Here is a 25,811-nt window from a genome sequence, read left to right as displayed (position 1 = left end):
CATTTTATTAATGGTTTCAAGGATTATTTCTGTACAATCTTTTGTCAGAAGCTAATTTCAGTAAAATCTTTTCACACAATAGTATAATGTTATCCTTTTTTACAATACAAACAACCTGGATTGCTGCTATATTCAAATTTAATAACATGCTTCACTGAATATAATGTGTTCACTTGTTTTCTGTTTTATTTAATCTTCAAAAGGTACAGATCACTTAAAATTTAATGCAATTATGTCAGAATATCTAGCATGTATTATATTAGTATTACAGTAAGAAAGTGGATAAGTATTTATTTTGAAACTTGCATGGTCTATAAAAACTTTGATGGATATTTTGTTCTTAGGTATTTATTGTGCATGTGGTAACAATGACTGATATAATTTTGTTATCATATAAGTTTTACTGTCACTGGATGTCTATTTTTTTCATTTATACATGCAAACTTAATTTGAAAAATCTTTAGAGGAAGGCTATGAATACTACATATTTATATTACAAGTAAAAAAATGTTGCTGGTATACATTATTAGAGACTATTTTAGTAAGAGGTTGCACACTGAATATTTTTTTCTTTTTAAATTCTCCTCATTTTCATGTTAATGTCTTTGGAAATATCACTTCAGTACTTTTGAACTTTTCAAAAATTATTCATAAATAATGCATAGGTAACAATATTGCTCTAATAACTTATTTAGGCCATAATTAATTCACTGCTCTAGACATATTTAAATAATGGTCTTCTTTTAAGTTTGTAGCTTTCAGTGCTATTCGTGTAGGTAATCTGAAAAAAACAAAATTCAAAATCAAATTAGTACAATTCTTGTGATTATAGTTTGGAAATGGCAATCTACATCAAACATAAGCTACTAAATAAATTACCTGAAATATCTGAGTTCATGTAGGATTTTTCTTCACTCTCCCTTTAATTTGCTCTGGAGTTATAATTGCCATCTATGGATCCTCCTGCCTGCTCACTAATTCTCACTTTTTTTGCAAAGGAGTCATAATCTCATAATAAAAGAAGAAAATTTTAATTTATCTGATGACTCTTTACTATGGTAATCTAGTTAAGATTACAGTGTTTTATTTGTCACTACATGTGAACAGTTAGGATTGTGGAGGCAGCCTTGCTACTGATTCACTAAATAATTAAAAAAGCAGAGCACTCTATCCAGCAAGGTCTTATCACTAATGTAAGAACAAAGTTAGATTTAACTCTCTGTAAATTTATTAAATAAACCAGATTAGATATATCACATATGTAATATGTCATCAAATAAAAGGTAAAGCTTTTATTTCAAATTTAATACATTTCATATTTAATAAAGAATTATCTTTTCTCTATTGGACTTCTTTATATCATTCGGCACAGCAACAAACATAAAAAGACTACTCAATAACTAATTTATGAAACACAACAATGACTTTGGAAAGTTCAAAAGATATCTCAAGTCATGAGAAATAGCCCACACATGAAATGCACTACAACTTTGAATTTACATTATTTCTTAAGAGGCTGTGCTTGTGAAAGAATCAGCTTCTTTGTTTGTTCAGGAGTCCACACTGGTCTTTGAAGATGACTACCCTTATGTTGCATGATAACAGTCAAAGACAACAATGCAATATGGGGTAACAGTATGGCTTCCTAAATTACATGTAAGAGAATTTATGTATTCTAAAATGTGTCTTGTCAGTTTAACATCTTTTTGTTTAAAGCATTTTTCAAAGTAAACATCTAGCTTAATTTTATAAATTCAGTCTTTATGTGTATGGAAGAACAAGGTATAGAAAACTCAAGTGTGTCAAACCCAGCAACTGTATCTTTTTTTATTTAAGAATATTTTGAATGGATCAATATTTGATATAAGAAAGGAAATTAAATTTCTTCTATTTTTTAAAAAATAGCACTCTGAATGCAATATAAGTAAGTTGGTGAGTTTTTAAGAATAAAATCAAATAATACGGCATTCTTTGGGACCATTTTAGAGTTATATGTGAATAATACAAACCAGAGTCCCCCTGAAGATGGACTTAAAAGTCCACATTGGTGTTTCCTGTCTTACAAAATTGTCCAATGTCTTTTCTCCCTTACTGGTCTACTTGGAAACTTCAGCATCAGTTTTCAAATATGTTTTCATCAAGAATTTGGTGGAAAATAAAAATTATTCCATGTTTACTAAGAACTTTTCAGCAAAATGTGTATTTCCAGAATATACTGAATTTAAGGTAAATCTGATTTTTTATTTAAAAATATTGTAGCAAAAATATGGAAACGTTATAAATGTACTTTGAAATTGTAGCCAACACAAATATATCATTGATACTATATGTATCAATTTTTAAATTTCATGCCAGTGACTAAAGCATTGACAAATTAACTTTTTAAATAATAATGCACCCACATATTATAAGCATATGTATGAAAGTTTGATAAGCTATAAACTACATCTTCATAAACAAAACAATTCAGGAAAGCAGAATTATTTATTAAATATGTATTATACATAATACTTTGGAGGATATAAAGAAATCTAACGTATGTTCTAGCATTCAAGAAAAGGTGTCTAAACTCATGACAGACTTTCAATAAACTACATAACATATGTAGATTATGCAACATGATCAAGAATTATGTATTAATTATTTATTAATAATCATCAGTCTGTTAGTCAATATATCAAGATAAACTTCTAAGCATCTATCATCATTTTCAATAACACTTAAAATTTGTTAACTAAGTTATTTGTGTATTAAATTAGGGATATAAGGCATTATAACCCCAAACCCTTGTCCTAAATGTCTAAAAATCTGGTTGACATAGCAGAATTCCTATATTAAAAATATATATGACTTTAGTAATTAATGCATCTAGATATCATATAGCTTCATAATCTCAAAAAGTTGATTATTATGAATTAGATGAAACTAATCTACATGAAGCTCTTCCTAGGATTTTGGCACAGTTTAGGCAAAGTGCAAGAATATTCTTTGATGGATTTTTCCTTAGATATTTGGGGACTAACACTTAGCCATTCTTTATAAACACCCAATTATGTTCCCAAACATCAGCTAAAACACTGTGGGAGAATTTGGGATGTGGGCTACACTGAGAACTTAAATTGGCCCCTTATATTATAGCATCTTAAGGGTCAGGAAAATGACTCTACCAAAAGCAATTTAAGAATGCAATATGGCTGACTGAACTGATGAGGTTGTTAAAGAGTATTCAGCTCTATGTGCACTCACAGATTTTGTCAGAGGAAAGTATAGGTATACATTTTTGTGGTAAAGAGGAGACTCAGGAAGGAAAAAGAAATAAAGACAACAAGGTTTACTTTGGGCTCTGTCCAAGTGAAATGTGAAGCTATCTAAAAAAGTGGACTTGTACACTTGGAGGCTGATGATGAAGTTGCAAGAGATCTTCAGGAATAGTAATGAACCCTTTAAAGACTTGGCTGTCAAAAGAACTGCAGAGGAGACAGGTCTTTAGGGGAGCTCCATACAGTCCATGGAAGGACCTCACCAGAGAAAAAGTAGCTTGCTTATTTACAAGGCAAATGAAGTAAAAAGCCAGTTCATGTCAAATGGTTATTGCCTTTTTTCTATTCTTTTCCCCCACAAACAAGTCCTGGAGTTCTGAAGCCTTAGTAACTTAGCTCAGGAATGAAAGAGAAGAAGAAGGAAAGGAACCGAGAAAGAAGTCTAAAATATGTCCCCTTTCTATGTGCTGGATTTCAATTTGAGACTGACCAACCTTTAGCTGGACTCACCATATGTCGACTATATATATGTGATTAATTTCTGGGCTCTCTATTCTGTGTTATTAATCTATGTGTCTATTTTTGTGCTAATACCATACCATTTTAATTACCATAGCTTTATAATATAGTTTGAAATCAGAGAGTGTGCTACTTCTATCTTTGTTCTCTTTTTTCCAGGATTGCTTTGGCTATTCGAGCTCTTTTGAAGTTCCATACAAATTTTTTATGATTATTCCATTTCTGTGAAAAATATCAGTGGAATTTTGATAGAGATTATATTGAATGTGTAGATTGCTTTTGGTAATACAGATATTTTAACAATATTTAACAATATTGATTCTTCTAATTCATGAGCACAAAATATCTTTCCATTTATTTGTGTCTTCTTTAATTTCTTTCATTAATGTAGATTTCAATATACAGAACTTTTTCCTTCTTGGTTAGATTTATTCCTAGGTATTTCATTCCTTTTGGTGTAGTTATGATGGCATGGTTTTCTTAATTTCTTTTTCTAATAGTTTGTTATTAGTATATAGAGACACAAAAGATGTTTGTGTATTGATTTTTCATATTTACTGAATTTGTTTATTAGTACTAACACTTTTTTGATGTGTCTTCAGGGATTTCTATATATAATATCATGTCATCTGCAAATAGTGATGGTTTTACTTCTTCCTTTCCAATCTAGATGCCTTTTGTCTTTTCCTTGCCTGATTGCTGAGGCTAGGACTTCCAATATTATGTTTAATAAAAGTGGTTAAAGTGGACATCTTTTTATGTTCTTGATCTTAGAAGAAATATTTCAGCTTTTACTGTTGAGTATGATGTTAGCTGTAGGATTGTCGTATATGACCTTTACTATTTTGAGGAATATTCCCAGCATACATATTTAGTAGAGAGTTTTTGTCATGAATTCATATTGAAATTTGTCAAATCTTTCTTTGAATCTATTGAGACAATCATGTGATTTTTATCTTTTAGCTTGTTAATGTGGTGTATCACATTGACTGATTTATAGATGTTGAACCATCCTTGCATCCCTGAAATAAATCCCACTTGGTCATGGCATATGATTTTTTTAATGCATTTTTATATTTTTTTGCTTTTTCCTGAAAAAGGTTTGTTAAGTAATTAGCATATTTCCATATTAAGCAATGCAAATTAATTCACGAATATTATTGTTATCTTTCCATATGGCAAGGCCTATGCTAGTTGCTTGAGAAAAATCAGTGAATTTATTAAAAAGAAAATCATTTGCTGTCATTGGGCTTAAATACAATGAAGTAACAAAAAGAACAGAGAAATAAGAAGTTAAACAAGAAACTCATTCTCATTTAATATTTAAAAAATGGTATTAACAATATCAGCTATTGTACATCTTCTACATTGTCCCCCATCATACCCATTAAGATATTACCATTTGTAAGTAAACATGTGGGAGAAAATGCTGATTGTACACTTCCATTACTCATTAATCTATAACACATCTATAAAATGGAAATAAAGAAAGAGAAATTATTGGTAAATTTTATCACACATATAGCCTTAGGTATAACTGTAAAATTTGCAAGGTAATAGTTGCAACATATACCATTTTTTCTCCAGGGTAAAACATACACACAAGCTGGATATGCAGGATATAGAGTGATAGTGTGATTTACTCCATGAGACAGTAGTCCTAAGCCTCCCTCAACCTCTCTAAAGTCTAGTTAACCTTGACAGAACTTCAATAATTACTAGAAATTCTATGTTCTTTTTCAAGTGCTTATGAGTAAAAAGCACTATTCTGAGAAATTTTTGCAGTTTTACTTTGGTCTACAAGAGGTTTTAAAATATATACAAAAATGATACATGGATGATTTAAAATCATATACAAAAAATCATATACTAAAATAAAAATAATATTTATATATTTAAATGATTTGCGCAGGAAATGTCATCTTCTGCTAATAATATTGTGGTATCTCTAAATGATATATTTCATCATTACTACACTATAAGGCTCTCCAATCAACAAACCCTGCCCATACAAATGGATTTCTAGTAACCTATCTTAACTATGGAAGAACATATTACAGACTTTAGAAGAAAGGTTTTAACATAAAAGGCATATAACAGTACAAAGAGAAAATCAGTGACTTATAGCAATGAAGGCAAAAGAAACAATAGTGGAAAGAGACAACTTTAACAGTTATGGTTGGCTGACTTTAAGAGTTATGGTTGGCAGGTGGGTGCCTCATCTCCACAGGACCTGCAAGGAGGTGGTGCGGCTGAAGGAAAAGGTAATCCACAGGGCCCAAGACATGATAGCTACTAATATACTCTTTCCATGTTACCCCTTAATACCATGTGGATTCCTACAAAGAAAATAAGTATCAAAACTTCGGTTGAACTTGGTCTGGTTATGTGGCTGACAGGGTCTTGGTGCTATGGCCCAGTGTCAGACATGTGCCTCTGAGGTGGGAGACCTGAGTTCAGGACATTGGTCCACCAGAGACCTCCTGGCTCCATGTAATATTAAATGGCGAAAGGTCTCCCAGAGATCTACATCTCAATGCTAAGAGCCAACTCCACTTAACTACTGGCAACTACAGTGCTGGACATCACATGCCAAACAACTAGCAAGACAGGAATACAACTCCACCCATTAGCAGAAATGTTGCCTAGAATCATAATAAGGTCAAAGTCACCCCAAAGCACACCATTGGACGTACTCCTCCCCACCAGAAAGACAAGATCCAGCCTCATCCACAGGAACACAGGCACCAGTCCCCTTACCAGGAAGCCTACACAACCCACTGAACCAACCTTAGCCACTGGGGGCAGACACCAAAAACAATGGAACTGTGAACCTACAGCTTGTGAAAAGGAGACTCCAAACACAGTAAGTTAAGCAAAATGAGAAGACAGAGAAATATGCAGCTGATGAAAGAGCAAGGTAAATACCCACCAAAAAAACAAATGAAATGGAAATAGGCAGTCTACTTGAAAAGAATTCAGAGTAATTATAAGAAAGATGACCCAAATTCTTGGAAATAGATTGGAGAAGATACAAAAACTGTTTAACAAGGACCTAGAAGAAGTAAAGATGATGAACAACACAACACAACACAATACAATGATGAACAACACAGTAAATGAAATTAAAAATTCTATAGAAAGAATCAACACCAGAATAACTGAGGCAGAAGAACAGATAAGTGACCTGGAAGGTAAAATAGTGGAAATAACTCTGAAGAGTAGAATAAAGAAAAAAGAATGAAAATAACTGAGAGAGTCTCAGAGACCTCTGGGAAAACATTAAACACAACATTTGAATTATAGTGGTCCCAGAAGAAGAAGAGAAAAACAAAGGGACTGAGAAAATATTTGAAGGATTATAGTTGAAAACTTCTCCAATATGGGAAAGGAAATAGTCAATAAAGTCCAGGAAGTACAGAGAGTCCCATACAGAGTAAATCCAAAGAGAAACATGCCAAGACACATATTAATCAAACTATCAAAAAATAATACAAACAAAAAATATTAAAATCACACTGGGAAAAACAACAAATAACATACAAAGGAATTTCCATAAGGTTAACAGCTGAACTTTCAGCAGAAATATGAAAGCCAGAAGGGAATGGCAGGACATATTTCAGTGATGAAAGGGAAAAACCTACAACCAAGATTATGCTACCAAGCAAGGATCACATTCAGATTCGATGGAGAAATTAAAACTTTTACAGACAAGCAAAAGCTAAGAGAACACAGCACCACCAAACCAGCTTTACAACAAATGCTAAAGCAACTTCTCTAGGCAAGAAACACAAGAGAAGGAAAAGACCTACAATAACAAACCCAAAACAATTAAGAAAATGGGAATAGGAACATACATATCAATACTTACCTTAAATGTAAATGGATTAAATGCTCCCACCAAAAGACACAGACTGGCTGAATGGATACAAAAACAAGTCCCATACATATGCTGTCTACAAGAGACCCTCATCAGACCTAGGGACACATACAGCCTGAAAGTGAGGGGATGGAAAAATATATTCTATGCAAATGGAAATTAAAAGAAAGCTGGAGTAGCAATTCTCATATCAGTGAAAATAATCTTTAAATAAAGACTGTTACAAGAGACAAAGGAGGATACTACATAATGTTCAAGGAATAATTCAGGAAGAAGATATAACAATTATAAATATTTATGCACCCAACATAGGAGCACCTCAATACATAAGGCAAATGCTAACAGACATAAAAGGGAAAATCGACAGTAACACAATCATAGTAGGGGATTTTAACACCCCACTTTCACCAATGGACATATTATCCAAAATGAAAATAAAGAAGGACACACAATCTTTAAATGACACATTAAACAAGATGGATTTAATTGATATTTATATGATATTCTATCCAAAAAACAGAATGCACTTTCTTATCAAGTGCTCATGGAACATTCTCCAGGATAGATCATATCTTCAGTCACATATCAAGCCTTGGTTAATTTAAGAAAATTGAAATCATATTAAGTGTCTTTTCCAACCACAACATTATGAGACTAGATATAAATCACAGGAAAAATACCTGTAAGAAATACAAACACATGCAGGCTAAACAATATGCTACTAAATAACCGAGAGACATTGAAGAAATCAAACAGGAAATCAAAAAATACCTAGAAACAAATGACAATGGAAACACAACAACCCAAAACCTATGGGATGCCACTGAGGGGAATGTATAGCAATACAATCCTACATTGAGAAACAAGAAACATCTCAAATAAACAACATAAATTTACACCTAAAGCAATTAGAGAAAGAAGAGCAAAACCCCCCAAATTTAGCAGAAGGAAAGAAATCATAAACATCAGATCAGAAATAAATGAAAAAGAAATGAGGGAAACAATAGCAAAGATCAATAAAAGTAAAAGCTGGTTATTTGAGAAGGTAAACAAAATTGGTAAACCATGAGCCAGACTCATCAAGAAAAAAAGGGAGAAGACTCAAATCAATAGAATTAGAAATGAAAAAGAAGTAACAACTCACACTGCAGAAACACAAAGGATCATGAGAGATTACTACAAGCAACTCTATGCCAATAAAATGGACAACCTGGAAGAAATGGACAAATTCTTAGAAAAGCACAAACGTCTGAGACTGAACCAGGAAGAAATAGAAAATATAAACTGACCAATCACAAGAACTGAAATTGAGACTGATTAAAACTCTTCCAACAAACAATACCCAGGACCAGCTGGCTACACAGGCGAATCCTACAAAACATTTAGAGAAGAGCTAACACCTAGCCTTCTCAAACACATTCCACGAGGCCACTGTATCCCTGATACCAAAACCAGACAACGATGCCAGAAAGAAAGAAAACTACAGGCCAATATCTCTGATGAACATAGATGCAAAAATTCTCAACAAAATACTAACAAACATAACCCAAAAGAACATTAAAAGAATCACACACCATGATCAAGTGGGGTTCAGCCCAGGAATGCAAAGATTCTTCAAAATTTGCAAGTCAATCATTGTGATACACCATATTAACAAATTGAAGGGTAAAAACCATATAATCACCTCCATAGATGCAGAAAAGTCTTTTGACAATATTCAACACCCATTTATGATAAAATCCCTCCAGAAAGCAGGCACAGAGGGAACTTACCTCAACATAATAAAGGCCATATATGACAAACACACAGCCAACATCATTCTCAATGGTGAAAAATTGAGAAACTATTTTCTCTAAGATCAGGAACAAGACAAGGTTGTCCACTCTCAACACTATTATTCAACATAGTTTTGGAAGTTTTAGCCACAGCAGTCAGAGAAGAAAAGGAAATCCAAATCGGAAAACAAGAGGTATAGCTGTCACTGTTTGCAGATGACATGATACTATACATAGAGAATACTGAAGATTCTATCAGAAAACTATTAGACCTAATCAATGAACTTGGTAAAGTAACAGGATACAAAATTAATATAGAGAAATCTCTGGGAGTCCTATACACTAATGATGAAAAATCTGAAACAGAAATTAAGGACACAATCCCATTTACCACTGCAACAAAAAGAATAAAATACCTAGGAATAAACCTACCTAAGAGACAAAAGACCTGTATGCAGAGAACTATAAGACACTGTTGAAAGAAATTAAAGAGAATACAAACAGATGGAGAGATATACCATGTTCTTGGATTGGAAGAATCAACATTGTGAAAATGACTGTACTACCCAAAGCAATCTACAGATTCAATGCAATTTTTAGCAAACGACCAATGGCATTTGTCACAGAACTAGAAGAAAAATGTCACAATTTGTATGGAAACACAAAAGACCCTGAATATCCAGAGCAATCTTGAGAAAGAAATATGGAGCTGGAAGTATCAGGTTCCCTGACTTCAGATTATACTACAAAGCTACAGTAATCAAGACAGTATGGTACTGGCACAAAAACAGAAATATAGATCAATGGAACAGGATAGAAAGCCCAGAGATAAACCCATGCACCTATGTTCACCTTGTCTTTGATAAAGGAGACAAGAATATAGAATGCAGAAAAGACAACCTCTTCAATAACTTGTGCTGAGAAAACTGGACAGCTACATGTAAAAGAATGAAATTAGAGCACTCCCTAACACCATACTCAAAAACAAACTCAAAATGGATTAAAGACATAAATATTAGGTCAGACACTATAAAACTCTTAGAGGAAAACATAGGCAGAACACTCTATGACATAAATCACAGCAAGATTTTTTTGACCCACCTCTTAGAGAAATCAAAATACAATAAAAAATAAACTAATGTGACCTAATGAAACTTGAAAGCTTTTGCATAGCAAAGGAAAACATAAACAAGATGAAAAGACGACCTCAGAATGGGAAAGAAATATTTGCAAATGAAACAACTGACAAAGGATTAATCTCCATAATTTACAAGCAGCTCATGCAGCACAGTATTAAAAAAAAAAAAAAAAACCCAATCCAAAAATGGACAGAAGACGTAAATAGACATTTCTCCAAAAAAGATATACAGATTGCCAACAAACATATGAAAGTATGCTCAACATCATTAATCATTAGAGAAATGCAAATCAATATGACAATGAGGTATCACCTCACACCAGTCAAAATGGCCATCATCAAAAACTCTACAAAAAATAAATGCTGGAGAGGGTGTGGAGAAAAGGGAACCCTCTTACACTGTTGGTGGGAATGTAAATTGATACAGCCACTATGTAGAACAGTATAGATGCTCCTTTCAAAAGTAAAAATAGAACTACTATACAACACAGCAATGTCACTACTGGGCATATACCCAGAGAAAACCATAATTCAAAAAGAGTCATGTACCAAAATGTTCATTGCAGTTCTATTTACAATAGCCAGGACATGGAAACAACCTAAGGGTCCATCAACAGAGGAATGGATAAAGAAGATGTGGCACACATATACAATGGAATATTACTCAGATATAAAAAGGAACTAAATTGAGTTATTTGTAGTGAGGTGGATGGACATAGAGTCTGTCATACTGAGTGAAGTAAGTCAGAAAGAGAAAAACAAATACCATGTGCTAACAAATACATATGGAATCTTAAAAAAATGTTCTGAAGAACTTATGGGCAGGACAGGAATAAAGATGCAGACATAGAAAATGGACTTGAGGACACAGGGAGTGGGAAGTGTAAGCTGGGACGAAGTGAGAGAGCTACATGGACATATATACACTACCAAATGTAAAATAGCTGGTTAGTGGGAAGCAGCCACATAGCATAGGAAGGTCAGATCAGTGCTTTGTAACCACCTAGAAGGGTGGGATATTTATGGTGGGAAGGAGATGCAAGAGGGAGTAGATATGGGATATATGTATATGTATAGCTGATTCACTTTCTTATAAAGCAGAAACAACACCACTTTGTAAAGCAATTATAGTTCAATAAAGTTGTTAAACAAACAAAAAACAAGTTATGGTTAATGTCAATAGAGAAGACATACCATTCATGAAATAAATCAAAATGCTGTGCAAACAACTTCAAAAAAATTAAAAACCTAATACACTAGCTCTGGGTTAAGTTCCTGTATGAAAGACCTTAGAAGTAATCACTCCCATTTTCAAAAAAGAAAAAGGCTGACTGAACTGAAAATCAAAACTTTTTCTCAGGCCCATCACAGAAATGAGGACACAAGGAAAACCACCATGCAGAAACTGGAGAGTCAGTAGAATAAAGGAATTCACAGCTGGGAGCAGCATACCTGGATCAGAAGCTGCGTGAGACAGTAATTGATAGGAACAATTACATGGTAAGTAAGGGATAGCAGGAGGCTGAGTGTAGACTATATTGAGATCTAAAAAACACTGTGGGACTAGTCTTACGGAGATCCTCACAGTTTCATGGGTAACTGTTGGAGTTCCATTAGGCTATTATGGTAGAGAATAGAGAAAAATCCCCTTGAGAATTAAGTATCTGTCAATACCAGAAAGATATCTGGAAAATTCCCAAACATTTGGAGATTAATCAAGATATTTCCAAATAACACATGGGTCATAGAAAAAGTTTCAAGAGAAGTTTAAAAATGTATTTTTAGATAAATGAAAATGTAATTATGACAATATGTAAGGTGTAGCAAAAATGCTTAGAAGAAATTTATAGCATTGAGTCCACTTATTAAGAAAAAGGAAGATCTGATCCAAGAGGCAGATCAAGATGGCATAGTAGGAAGACACGGAGCTCAACTTGAAGAACAACCTGAAGACTAGCATTACCTACAATTACGAATACAGAGAAAGAAAGAACACATCAAGATGGGTAGGAGGGGAAGAGAAGCAATCTAGTTAGGACCCACACCCCCAGCATGCAACCCAGAAGAGAAGAAAATCACAAGCTTGGAGATTCTCCCTAAAGATTGATGGTTTGAGCCACATTTTGGGCACCCTAGCCCTGGGGCTGGCACCAAGAAGATGAGGTCTGTTAAAAGATTTTGAAAACCAGTGAGGCTTACAATTGGGAGAACTGGAGAACTACAGGAATCTAAGACTTCACTCTTAAAGGTGAGCTCACAAACTTATTCCCAGTCCTAGTATAGAGGCAGCAGATTAAAAAGTGCTTGATGCTTCAACTAACCTGACAAGAACATTCCAGTATGCCCCACAGCCCACTGTAGGCATTGGCTCTAAAAATGCTCTGCCCTCACTAAGAGGGCTGCCAGTGTGCCCTGAGAGAAGCCAAGGCTCACACTGGGATCCAGCCCTAGCCTCTCTGCTCCAGCCCACCCCTGCCTAAGTGGCAGCCACCAGAATATCATGGGAGAAGCTCTAACTCAGATTGGGCTCTAGCTCTAGCAACCCTACCAAAGCAATGATGTTGGTGTAATCCAGAAAAAGCCCTGGCCCATGTTTGCTTCACATCTAGCTCTCCCACCAAAGCCACTGGGTATACACAGACTACTTAGGGACACTCCCACACAAGGACAAATATTTAAGATGGGGATGGGTAACTGTCCTAATTTCATAGAGACAAACAGAAAGTCAAATAAAATGAAAACAAAAAGAAATGTGTTCCAAGTGAAAGAACAACATAAAACAACAGAATAACACCCTTATAAAATTGACATAAGTAATTTACCTGATAAAGAGGGGGAAAAAAAGATAAGGCTCAAGTCAATAAAATTATAAATTAAAAAAGGAAACGTTACAACAGACACCACAGAAATAATAAGGATCATAAGTGACTACTACAAGCCACTATGTGCCAATAAAATGGACAACCTGGAAGAAATTGACAAATTCTTAGAAAGGTACAGTCTCCCAAGACTGAAACAGGAAGAAATATAAAATATGAAGAGGCCAATCACAAGTAATGAAATTGAAACTGTGATTTAAAAAACTCCCAAGAAACAAAAGTCCAGGACTAGATGGCTTCTCAGGTGAATTCTATCAAACATTTAGAGAGGAGTTAACACCTAACCTTCTGAAATTCTTCCAAAAAATTGCAGAGAAAGGAATACTCCCAAACTCAATCTATGAGGTCACCGTCACCTTGATACCAAATCCATACAAAGATACCACAACAACAACAAAATATAGGTCAATATCACTGATGAACAAAGACAAAAAAAAAATCCTCAAAAATTACTTGCAAACCAAATCCAACAATACATTAAAAGGATCATACACCATAATCAAGTGAGATTTATCCCAGGGATATAAGGATTATTCAATATCTGCAAATCAATCAGTGTGATACACCACATCAACAAGTTAAGGAATAAAAAACATATGATCATCTCAATAGATGCAGAAAAATCTTTTGTCTAAATTCAACACAATATGTATGATAAAAACTCTCCAGAAAGTGAGCATAGAGGGAACCAACCTCAACATAATAAAGGCCATATATGACAAACATACTGCTAACATCATACTCAATGGTGAAAAGCTGAAAGCATTTCCTCTAAGGTCAGGAACAAGGCAAGGATGTCCACTATTGCCAATTTTATTCAACATAGTTTGGAATCAGAGAAAAAAAAAGAAATAAAAAGAATGTAATTTGGAAAAGAAGAAGTAAAACGATTACTGTTTAAAGATGTCATGATACTATACATAGAAAATCCTAAAGATGCTACCAGAAAACTTCTAGAGCTAATCAATGAATTTGGTGAAGTTGCAGTATACAAAATTAATACACAGAAATCTCTTGCCTTCTTATACACTAATAACGAAAGGTCAGAAAGAGAAATTAAAGAAACAACTCCTTTAAATGTCACATCAGAAAGATTAAAATACCTAGGAATAAACCTACCTAAGGAAGCAAAAGACCTGTACTTCAAACACTATAAGATGCTGATAAAAGAAATTGAAGATGACACAAGCAGATGGAAAGATATACCATGAACTTGTATTAGAAGAATCAATATTGACAAAATTACTATACTACGCAAGGTTATCTACAGATTCAATGCAACCCCTATCGAATTACCAATGGCATTTTTAACAGAACTAGAGCAAAACACTTTAAAATTTATGGAGACACAAAAGACCCCAATTAACAAAACTGATCTTGAGAAAGAATACGGAGCTGGTGCAAAGGTGGATGTCTGCCACCTCTTTCTTAGTGTATGCTGGCCATTATCCAATTGATAGAAAGTGTGACTGATGTTGTGGTGACTGGAGGCTGCACTGGATATTGAGCAGGGCCCCCTGTTCTGTTGGTGTCACTGCCCTGTCAGTGGTGGAGTCTCTTCCCTCTTATTGGAGTAGAGGCCCCCAGATTTGTTTCTTAGCTGTGTTTCAGATCTTCAGTGCAAGGTAGGTTGGATTGGAACCCTCTTACTGGGAGAGAAGCTGCTCAGTATTCTTCTTCTGGAGCTGTTCACCTGTGGGTGTGTTCTGTTGTGTCACATTTCACCCATTGTGCAAGGTCTCAGATTGCACTCTTATTTCCATTGCTTTTGGCCCCACCTTAACCATGGGTATACTACCTTTTGGTCCTATGGTCTCTCAGGCATTGTTTTCACCAGGCCACCATCATAGATCCATTGAAGCCAGGTCCTGGGATTGCAGTACTAGTAGATCTGGACCTGCTGTGGGTGCTATGGGGGAAGCTCAGACTCTAGCCTGGCCCTACCCCCATGTGTATGTGTGCACAAAGTCTACAGCTGCTAAAGTAGAATGTCTTGGCTGCGGGATCACTCATTGTCCATTCAGATGTTTTGCAGGTATTGAGCTTACAAAGCTGGTCATGGGGGTGTCAATCCCTTGTTTGCACAGCCACAAGGAGAGATTTCAGCTTTTTTCCCTTAGTTTCACAGCCCCTGGTGCTCAGCTGTAGTTTCAGTCCCACCTCTGCTTGTGGACCACCCACAGGGGTCTGCTCTTGAGTCTGCTCCAGAGCACAGGAGTCCACCCAGGCAAGGAGTGGGTATGGAGGAGGCGGCAGTCTGGAGCATGAGAAAGCCTGCCCCTGTGGGGACATGGTGTGGAGGAAGAGGGGTCGGTGGCCGCCAGGGTTGCAAGAGTTGCAAGAGTGCCCAAGCAAGAGCCCTTTCTATTGCTCAGAGAGGCAGGGGCTGGTGGATGGGGGGGAGATGCTGTATAGGTGGCCCTGCCCTTTGCGTATCACTCAACAATGGCACTTTGCTTCTATGGCTGTCCACGTTTCCTACGAGCATTTCGGGTTGCGAATTTCCTCACTCCTGTCCCTTCACACTGTCTCTTCATAGCCAAAAGCATTCTTCTCCCCCGGGGCTGCTCTCCAAACCCACATTCCAGTACCCAGCTCCCATCCACATCAGCAGACAAACCTCTCAGGTTGGGGCATGCAGGGCTGTGGTAAAGACTATCTGTGTAGTCCTCACTCTGTCCTGCCTGCCACAGACTAGGTGCTGCACTCTCCTCTGATAGCCCTTGAAACTCCCCTTCTGTCCCAACTGATCTCCCTGCTGGTGAGGTGGCTTCCCCAGATGCAGGAACCTCTCCTCTCCTTTAGCTCCCCTCCAGGGGCACAGGTCTCATCCCACTTCCTCTCCTCTTCCTTTTCCCTCCTTCTTTACTTCCTCCTACCAAGATATGTGGGGATTGTCTTGATCTTTTAGGTGTCCAAGGCCCTCTGCTAGTGTTCAGCAGGTGCTCTGTGAGAATTCTTTCATTCCTAGAGGTATTCTTGAGGCATTTGTAGGGAGAGAGGAACCCCACATCCTACTCCTCCACCATCTTGACTCATCTCATCTTAGTTTTTAATTTCTTGGATGATACATGCAGGTTTATTCTACTTAATTTTTATTACACTTTAATTTCCATATCAGTTTTGTGGTTAGAACTTGTCTCTTCTAATTATTGCCATTGATTCAGGATCTTGTATAACCCTTGAGTTCTGATATACAAAACAACCAATTTTCACAACCTGAACATTTTGTAGAAAATAAAAGTCCCTATAATTTGTATAAGAAAAAAAAAAAGTAATGTACTACAGTTGGATAAGCATATATAAGTTAATTTATGTGATATTTGACATTTTAATTCTTCTATTTTTGTCCTCTTTTGATATACCTCAAGAATGAATAGAAGATAAAATATAGAATAGAGCTTTATAAATCCATTATAGTTAAAGCACAGATGGAGACTGGAAATTTTTCAACATAATTTTTGAGATTAATATTGAATTAAATTTCACATAATTTTGAATTTCTTGGTAAATTGTCACAATGCTGCAGAATTATTTATCCCAAAGACCTTACAATAACTCCTCAAAGCGCTTACTCTAAATATTTTGCTCCTTCACAGAATTCTGCTGATTACTAACATTTCATTGTATATATCACATGTATATCATTGTTTCATGTACTAGGACATTTTAAGATTTGGGAAATCTGATTTCAAATCCCAAAGACTCCTGCAATTCTTCAAAAACAAATTTAAAAGACTGGTTTAAGGCTTGAACTTTTGCTTTTAACTTTTTTTTTTTTTTTAATTAGGATAGTGATTATTCAAGTTCCCCTTTAACAGTATTAACCCATTGATAATAAAGTTACGGGAGAAGCAATGATTCAATTAAAATAGCTGTTAAAGAGTGTGAGCATAATAAAAAGAAACATCATTTTCTTTTAATTATTTGTATTAACCTATCACTTGGAAGTAATTTTATTTCTTTTGTTTTATGTGCATGAAATTCAAATTAACTATCAAAATAGCTAATATATAAAGTGAGCTAAATTTTAAGATTATAGGCTTTACTTAGGGTGGTTGAATACACTGTTTTTATCTCTTAGAGTTATTTTTTAAAGTATAATGAGTAGGAAATTTATAAAATTTCAATTAATAATCACAAAATATTTTTGTTGTAGTTACTATTCAAGTCCATTACTATTTATTTCATTCTTTGTCTTGTAAGCAATTTAGAATTTTGGGAATATTAAATATTAAATACATGTTGAACCTTTAAAAAAGGTTATGCATGCTTTTCTTCTCAAGTGCTTGCAATATTTTTTTAAGTTTTTTTTTTTTTTTGATGTGGACCATTTTTCAAATCTTTATTGAAATTGTTATAATATTGCTTCTCTTTTAAGTTTTGTTTTTTTGTGCACAAAGCATGTGTGATCTTAGCTCCCTGACCAGGGATCAAACCTGCACCCCCTGCATTGGAAGGTGAAATCTTAACCACTGGACCACCAGGGAAATCCCATGGCACTTGAAACATTTATAAAGGGAAATTATAGCAGTAACTTTCTGGTGTTTCTCTAATTCACATATTCTAATGCTTTATATCAATGTAGAGGAAATTTGCATCATATAATTTTAATGTTTGAAAGTAATTGAAGACATTTTAATATGACTCATTTCTTCACAAATTAGGAAATTCAGACACAGGGAAAGTGATGTGCAAGATTACAAAGTAAGTTAAAGAAAAATTAAAGCTCAAACAGAAGTGTGAGAACTTAATTTGACTTGGTAATTAAAGGATTTAAATAATAAATATTTAAATAAATACATTCTATTTTTGGAATATGTCTCATGCATTTCATGTCATTATCATTTTCATTTATGAACTAGATGACTCGATTGCAGGGAGATTTAGATTCATTTCCAAGTATACATTTCAGATCAAGGCTTTGAAATCAGTTTTGTTTGATTTCACAGTCTAAGCTCTTAAACATGACTATAAAAAGTCAAGATTTCTGTATCTAGAATTTTTACAACTATAGTAAACAGTGTTATTCTACACTTTTGTTTTCTCTCTATAATCTCTGCCACACCTCTATTTCAACACTTATGTTCTTCAACATGTGCTCTTTATTTCCTTCTTATTTCCATTATTTCTAAAGCTTCCCTTTCTATCCTAGTCATGGCTATTCCTAAATCTTTAAATCTTGGAATTGGATAGGACCTTGGGGAGTCTACTCTCTTTTACGTTACTTATGAGGAAATTGAACATGAGATGCTTAAAATTACTTGCCTTATGCCCTTCAGCTAGTAGATGGTAGAACTAAAAATAAAAGCATATTTTCTAAAATTCTATTCTCCTAATGATACACTTCTTTCCCTTCATATAATATTTATTCGACAATGGTGGAGGCATAACAGTCTACAGTTTTTAAGAAGAATGTCTTAAAACTTGAAGGAACATTTTTTTTAAAATTTCCTTTCAAGAAGTAACTCACTAACAAACTTGAAATTACAAGCAGTAAGAGTAAGCATTGACCAATTAAAATATTGGAGAATTGTATCTATCTTGTCAGTATCTACCTCAGAGTAAGTTCTATTGTAGTCTATCTCAAAATGAAATAATACTCTGGTACTTGACTATTATTATTAATATTAATTAAGACTATAATTTTTATGTATCAAAAGGAGTGAAGCAAAATGGATGAAATCATGTAATCTGAAAAAATGAATTTTATAAATCCTAAGAGTATAGCTTTTCCTGACATATATTAGTCTTTGGTACATGCAAGTACATATAGTTTTTTAGCTATAAATATCCAAATGATTTCACCCAAGCAGATCAGAATTGGTCATTCATATTTCATACCCATATATAATATCTGTGTTGTACCCTTGATATCTTTTACCAAATAGGGCTCTACCTAGAATTTGGGATGAGAAGGAACATATATCTCTTTTACCTATTCCTGAATGCATACTCAATCCCTGTGTGTACTCCAACATTTGTTCATAAAACTTAAATGTGGCCTGGCTATGTGTTTGCCTTCAGAAGAACTCACCAAATAAAAGTAGACATCGTTTCTTATCTCTAAACATTCTCTTAATTAAAACAAACAATTAGCAAGTATCAGATTTTTATCAACAAACTTTTGCTATATAGAAATTATAAATATATTTTGTACTTCATTTATATACTTAATTTGATCAATTATTATGATATATAACTTACAGTTGTAAATTATCAAATTCATGGAAAATAATACAAATCGACTAGAATAGTTTACCTAGCATATATGCATATTTTTCCTTAGGAAATGACTGCTACTTATAAGACTGAACCCCTAGGGATCACATTTCTTTATAGAACCTTATCCTATTATGACTATAGTTGACTTGGTAATGGTAGAAAGTTGACACGACTTAGGCCAATTGGAATTTATCTCCTGGAAATGCAAGGAGATTCATGGACTTACATTCAGTTTTATGTTTTTATTTTGTTTTGTGTATTTGGAATTTTATAACTTTAACATATAAACTATGAAAATTTGAGCTATCCTTATTCTGCTTGTTACCTAGAAAATGTGTCAACATAAAGGAAAATGAAGCTGATTTACAGAAGGAACCACAAAATACATAAAGATCTCTGATTTTGCTTTGTCCAATGATTTAGTTTAGTTGCTGTCTAAAATTAAGACCTATAATGTTCCCCTGTGGAATATATATAGAGATAGATATAGATAGATATAGATATAGATATAGTCAAGCATGTTTCTTTACTTAAAATCAAAAAGAGATTCAGCTATAACAAATTCCACTTCAAAACATCTCTCAGATACAGGCAAGTTTAGTACACTGATAACAAGCCCATTTCAAGATAACATGTGTTTTATATTTTGCTTTGATCAACAATTACAAGAAAAAATTAAATCTTATAGGTAGAACAGCATAAGCAGGAACAATCTTAGTCTCACTTGTTATGACAATGTCAATTGAAACTCTAAAAAGTGAAATACATTTAAAATTTTCAAGCAATGATAGTTCAAGCTTCAATAGCATTGAAGTGATCTGCTTTAAAAATAAAAAATCACAATCTATTTCCTGAATGATTTCCACATGTTTACTGGACTGGGTTTTTACTGAGAATTGAGCTTTTATATAAGAAGGAATGCAGTGCCCAGAAGCCTAGAAGAATTGACCTGTAGAATTCATTAGTGGAAAACCTATTTTAGTTCATCCTGAATAAACCATAGTACTCATAAAGAAGTCTAGTCTCAAGGTGCAGGAGTGTAATTTTCTCTTTGTTATGAGGTATAATGGTGAATGTATTAATATTTGTGACTCTCAAAAAAGGGTACTATCATTTGTTATTAGCTTTACACATGTTTGTAACAGTGACAGACTCTTCACGCATTAGCAGGTTATGACATTTGAGTGTCGTGCTTTGTAGGAAAGAAATACAGTTTTGTTCATAAAAATTCAAATGTTCCCCTAGCTAACAGGATTAGAGCCAAAAGTCCTTCTCAAGGACAAAATTAGAGCTGCCTATTCATTTATCAGTCAAATGATTTTCTGTAAACTGTACCTCTACATTATAGGTAGCACACAGTACAATTAATTAATCCCCCAAATTAAAATAAACAACTTTATTCAGGAGATTAATAAATTCAAGGGAAGAAAAGCTACTATCATTTCTGAATGATATATTTTTATAATTATAAAATCATTAACAAAAAAGTAATACATGTAAAGAAAATAAAATAATTATTTTTGCCAAATTAATTGTGCTTTACACATGCACAAACTTTTCTTCTTCCCATTTTTTTAAAATAAAGAAAGCCATATTTCTGCTTCTATCCATTTCATTTCATTAAAACATCTCACTTACTGTCACTTATAACTTGCTCCTATCAACAACAAAAAAAGATCTGTAGGTTGAATAATAGTTTAAATGGTCTAGATCAGTGGGCCCCAACCTTTTTTGGCACCAGGGACTGGTTTCGTGGAAGACAAATTTACCAAGATGGGGGTGGGGGTTGAGGGGGATGGTTCAGGCAGTAATGCAAGTGTTGGGGATCTCCAGATGAAGCTTAGCTCACTCACCTGTCACTCACTTGCTGCTGTGCAGCCCAGTTCCTAACAGGAACCCAGTGCCGGTCCACAGCCCTGAATGGGGACACCTGCTCTAGATGATTTATTATGGATTCTTTTAATAAAGTCATGGTATTTTTAGCTTTGTCCTTCTTGCTCCAACTCGCCCCATACCAGGATTTTTCTTTGTAAATCATAGATAATCTGTCCCATTTCAAAGCAAAGGATTTGGTTTTGTTTGTTTTTTTTTTTTAACATCTTTATTGGAGTATAACTGTTTTACAATAGTGTGTTAGTTTCTCCTTTACAACAAATTGAATCAGTTATATATATTCATATGTTCCCATATCTCTTCCCTCTTGCGTCACCCTCCCTCACACCCTCCCTATCGCACCCCTCTAGGTGGTCACAAAGCACAGAGGTGAACTCCCTGTGCTATGTGGCAGCTTCCCCCTAGCTATCTAATGTACATTTGGTAGTGTGAATATGTCCCTGCCACTCTCTCACATCATCACCTCTTACCCTTCCCCCTCCCCATATCCTCAAGGCCATGCTCTAGTAGGTCTGTGTTTTATTCCCGTCCTACCACTAATCACTTCATGACATTTTTTTCCCTTACATTCCATATATATGTGTTAGCATACGGTATTTGTTTTTCTCCTTCTGACTTACTTCATTCTGTATGACAGACTCCAGGTCTATCCACATCATTACAAATAAATCAGTTTCATTTCTTTTTATGGCTGAGTAATATTCCATTGTATATATGTGCCACATCTTCTTTATCCATTCATCTGTTGATGGACATTTAGGTTGCTTCCATGTCCTGGCTATCGTAAATAGAGCTGCAATGAACATTTTGGTACATGACTCTTTTTGAATTATGGTTTTCTCAGGGTATATGCTTAGTAGTGGGATTGTGGGGTCATATGGTAGTTCTATTTGTAGTTTTTTAAGGAACCTCCGTACTGTTCTCCATAGTGGCTGTATCAATTTACATTCCCACCAGCAGTGCAAGAGTTTTCCCATTTCTTCACACCCTCTCCAGCATTTATTATTTCTAGCGTTTTTGATGATGGCCAATCTGACCGGTGTGAGACGATATCTCATTGTAGTTTTGATTTGCATTTCTCTAATGATTAATGATGTTGAGCATTCTTTCATGTGTTTGTTGGCAGTCTGTATATCTTCTTTGGAAAAATGTCTATCTAGTTCTGCCCATTTTTGGATTGGGTTGTTTGTTTTTTTGTTATTGAGCTGCATGAGTTGCTTATAAATTTTGAATATTAATCCTTTTCAGTTGCTTCATTTGCAAATATTTTCTCATATTCTGAGGGTTGTTTTATGGTCTTGTTTATAGTATCCTTTGCTGTACAAAAGCTTTTAAGTTTCATTAGATCCCATTTGTTTATTTTTGTTTTTATTTCCATTTCTCTAGGAGATGGGTCAAAAAGGATCTTGCTGTGATTTATGTCATAGAGTGTTCTGCCTATGTTTTCCTCTAAGAGTTTGATAGTGTCGGGTCTTACATTTAGGTGTTTAACACAGTTTGAGTTTAATTTTGTGTGTGGTGTTAGGGAGTGTTCTAGTTTTGTACTTTTACAGGTAGCTGTCCAGTTTTCCCAGCACCAGTTATTGAAGAGGCTGTCTTTTCTCCACCAGATATCCTTCCCTCCTTTATCAAAGATAAGGTGACCATATGTGTGTGGGTTTATCTCTGGGCTTTTTATCCTGTTCCATTGATCTATATTTCTGTTTTTGTGCCAGTACCATACTGTCTTCATTATTGTAGCTTTGTAGTATAGTCTGAAATCAGGGAGCCTCATTCCTCCAGCTCCATTTCTTGTTCTCAAGATTGCTTTGGCTATTTGGGGTCTTTTGTGTTTCCATACAAATTGTGAAATTTTTTGTTCTAGTTCTGTAAAAAATGCCAGTGGTAATTTGATAGGGATTGCATTGAATCTGTAGATTGCTTTGGGTAATAGAGTCATTTTCACAATGTTGATACTTCTAATCCAAGAACATGGTATATCTCTCCACCTATTTGTATCATCTTTAATTTCTTTCATCAGTGTCTTATAGTTTTCTGCATACAAGTCTTTTGTCTCCTTAGGTAGGTTTATTCCTAGATATTTTATTCTTTTTGTTGCAATGGTAAATGGGAGTGTTTTCTTAATTTCACTCTCAGATTTTTCATCATTAGTGTATAAGAATGCCAGAGTTTTCTGTGCATTAATTTTGAATCCTGCTACTTTACCAAATTCATTGATTAGTTCTAGTAGTTTTCTGGTAGCATCCTTAGTATTCTCTATGTATAGTATCATATCATCTGCAAACAGTGACAGCTTTACTTCTTCTTTTCCTTTTTGGATTCCTTTTATTCCTTTATTTTCTCTGATTGCTGTGGCAAGAACTTCCAAAACTAGGTTGAATAAGAGTGGTGAGAGTGGGCAACCTTGTCTTGTTCCTTATCTTAGTGGAAATGGTTTCAGCTTTTCACCATTGAGAACAATGCTAGCTGTGAGTTTGTCATATATGACTTTATTATGTTGAGGAAAGTTCCCTGGATGCCTACCTTCTGCAGGGTTTTTATCATAAATGAGTGTTGAATTTTGTCAAAAGCTTTCTCTGCATCTATTGAGATGATTATATGGTTTTTCTCCTTCAGTTTATTGATATGGTGTATCACATTGATTGATGTGCATGTATTGAAGAATCCTTGCATTCCTGGAATAAACCCCACTTCATCATGGTGTATGATCCTTTCAATGTGCTGTTGGATTCTGTTTGCTAGTATTTTGTTGAGGATTTTTGCATCTATGTTCATCAGTGATATTGGCCTGTAGTTTTCTTTCTTTGTGACGTCTTTGTCTGGTTTTGGTATCAGGGTGATGGTGGCCTAATAGAATGAGTTTGGGAGTGTTCCTCCCTCTGCTATCTTTTGGAAGAGTTTGAGAAGGATAGGTGTTAGCTCTTCTCTAAATGTTTGATAGAATTCATCTGTGAAGCCATCTGGTCCTGGGCTTTTGTTTGCTGGAAGATTTTTAATCACAGTTTCAATTTCAGTGCTTGTGATTGGTCTCTTCATATTTTCTATTTCTTCCTGGTTCACTCTCGGCAGGTTGTCCTTTTCTAAGAATTTGTCCATTTCTTCCACGTTGTCCATTTTATTGGCATAGAGTTGCTTGTAGTAATCTCTAATAATCTTTTGTATTTCTACAGTGTCAGTTGTTACATCTCCTTTTTCATTTCTAATTCTATTGATTAGAGTCTTCTCCCTTTTTTTCTTGATGAGTCTGGCTAATGGTTTATCAATTTTATTTATCTTCTCAAAGAACCAGCTTTTACTTTTATTGATCTTTGCTATTGTTTCCCTCATTTCTTTTTCATTTATTTCTGATCTGATATTTATGATTTCTTTCCTTCTGCTAAATTTGGGGGTTTTTTTGTTCTTCCTTCTCTAATTGCTTTAGGTGCAAAGTTAGGTTGTTTATTCATGATGTGTCCTGTTTCTTAAGGTATGATTGTATTGTTATAAACTTCCCTCTTAGAACTGCTTTTGCTGTATCCCATAGGTTTGGGGTCGTTGTGTCTCCATTGTCATTTGTTACTAATTAGTTTTTGATATCCTCTTTGATTTCTTCACTGATCACTTCATTATTAACTAGTGGATTGTTTAGCCTCCATGTGTTAGTATTTTTTACAGATCTTTTCCTGTAATTGATATCTAGTCTCATAGCGTTGTGGACAGAAAAGATACTTGATATGATGATCTGTCCATTGGTGACAGTGGGATGTTAAAGTCCGCTAATATGATTGTGTTACTGTTGATTTCCCCTTTTATGGCTGTTAGTATTTGCCTTATGTATTGAGGTGGTCCTATGTTGGGTGCATAAATATTTACAATTGTTATATCTTCTTCATGGATCGATACCTTGATCATTATGTAGTTTCCTTCTTTGTCTCTTGTAATAGTTTTTATTTTAAAGACTATTTTGTCTGATATGAGAATTGCTACTCCAGCTTTCTTCTGATTTCCATTTGCATGGAATATCTTTTTCCATGCCCTCATCTTCAGCCTGTAAGTGTCCCTAGGTCTGAAGTGGGTCTCTGGTAGGCAGCATATATATGGGTCCTGTTTTTGTATCCATTCAGCCAGTCTGTGTCTTTTGGTGGGAGCATTTAATCCATTTACATTCAAGGAAATTATTGATATGTATGTTCCTATTACCATTTACTTAATTGTTTCAGGTTGTTCTTGTAGGTCTTTTCCTTCTCTTGTGTTTCTTGCTTA

The 25,811-nt window shown here is 34.6% G+C and overlaps 1 pseudogene; it reads left to right on the top strand.

Annotated features, from left to right (window-relative positions):
* Window positions 1-6,777: 6,777 nt before the first annotated feature.
* The window catches only part of LOC131743218 (WD repeat domain phosphoinositide-interacting protein 3 pseudogene), a 115,296-nt pseudogene continuing 96,262 nt past the window's right edge, over window positions 6,778-25,811 (top strand).

This window comes from Kogia breviceps, chromosome 16 (assembly GCF_026419965.1).
Source record: "Kogia breviceps isolate mKogBre1 chromosome 16, mKogBre1 haplotype 1, whole genome shotgun sequence".
Lineage (NCBI taxonomy): Eukaryota > Metazoa > Chordata > Mammalia > Artiodactyla > Physeteridae > Kogia > Kogia breviceps.
This window is presented reverse-complemented; position numbering and strand designations above follow the sequence as displayed.